A 1,799-nucleotide genomic window follows, 5' to 3' on the forward strand; every position below is an offset into this window, starting at 1 on the left:
AGGGTATGATCCCGGAGACCCAGGATCCAGTCCCGTATCAGGCTACCTGCATGGAGCCTGCTTCTCCTTCTGCCTGTGTCTCTGCGTCTCTCTCTCTCTCTCTCTCTCTCTCTCTCTCTCTCTCTCGTCTCTCATGAATAAATGAAAAAAAAAAAAAAAAAGGTCAAGTCTTGTTTTTCTTATACCTCTGTCTTTCCCTTTGCTGTTCAGTGGCCCAGAACATTCTTTACTGCCAGGCATTTGGAGAACTCCTGCTAACCCAACTTTCAGGTCTTTGAAGGAAGCAATATCCCCTAGAAAACCTTTCTCATCTCCAAAGTAATCTTACTTCCCTGTTTCCTATTTCCAGTGTGTATTATATCTCCTTTCCCACCAGTTATCATGCAGCATTGCATTGTTTTTTTCTTTTGTCTGTAAGCTGTGCAATGGCAGTGCTGTATATTTCTTCTCTGTTCTCAGAACTTACTGTAATGGTACTACACAGTAGGCACTCAATAAGTAGGTGTTGAATTAATAAGTTGACTATTAAATTAATAATAGGATAATCTTTCAAAAGTACTAGAGAGTGAGGCTTATTAAATTTGGATTTGTATACCTTGCAGAAGGTGGTACAGAGTGGTGTGCCAAGGTGTTCTTAAAGCTACAGAATAAGTCTCTCTTGGGTTGCCAATTTGGCTCTTTTTTTTTTTTTTTGAGATTAGAAAATAAAAAGTACTTAAATCTATAACTTCATACACTTATATTAGAAAAGAAAGATTGAACACTTAATAAGCTAAGCACTTATTGTAAAAAGTTAGAAAAACCATATAGCCACAAAGAATGGTCCTGAGGGAGTTGGACAGCCATGTACAAAAAAAAAAAAAAAATGGAGTCAGACCCCTACCTCACATCATATATGCAAATTAACTGAAAATGAATTTGGGCACGTAAAGATAAGGGCTGAAACTGTAAAATACCTAGAAGAAAACACTGAAGGAAATATTTGTGATCTTAGATCAGGTGGTGGTTTCCTAGACAAGACACCACAAGTACAAGTAACAAAAGATAAAGTAGATAAATTGGACTCATCCAAATGAAAACCTTTGTGCTTACAGGACACCAGCAAGAAAGTAAGAAGAAAACCCCAAACATGGGAGAAATGTTTTACAAATCACATATCTGCTAAAGGACTCATAGCTAGAATATATAAAGAACTCCTACAACTCAATAAAAAGACAAATAACCCAATTTCAAAATGAACAAAAGATCTGAAGAGATATCTCTCCAAAGGAGACACATGAATGGCCAATAAGGCTATGAAAAGGAGTTCAACATTATTAGCCTTCAGGGAAACAAGAATCAGAACCACAATGAGATAGCGTTTCACATTCACTGGATAGAAAATCCAGATATTAATGAGCGTTACCATGGATAGAACCCTCATACGTGGTTGGCAGAGTGTGAAATGGTGCAGCCACTGTGGAAAACAGTCTGGCAGTTTCTCAGAGAGTTCAACGCATAATTTCTATATGACTCAGCTGTTCTACTTCTAGGTGTGTCCCCAACAGAACTGAAAACACATGTTCACACAAAAACGTGTACAGATGGGACGCCTGGGTGACTCGGGTTGAGCGTCTGCCTTCAGCTCAGGGTATGACCCCAGGGTCCTAGGATCAAGTCCCGCATCCAGCTCCCTACAGGGAGCCTGCTTCTCCCTCTGCCTGTGTCTCTGCCCCTCTCTCTGTGTCTCTCATGAATACCTGAATAAATCTTTAAAACAAAATAAAATCGTAAGAAAAGAAATTTAAAAAAAAGTGTAC

This window comes from Vulpes vulpes, chromosome 12, assembly GCF_048418805.1.
Source record: "Vulpes vulpes isolate BD-2025 chromosome 12, VulVul3, whole genome shotgun sequence".
Lineage (NCBI taxonomy): Eukaryota > Metazoa > Chordata > Mammalia > Carnivora > Canidae > Vulpes > Vulpes vulpes.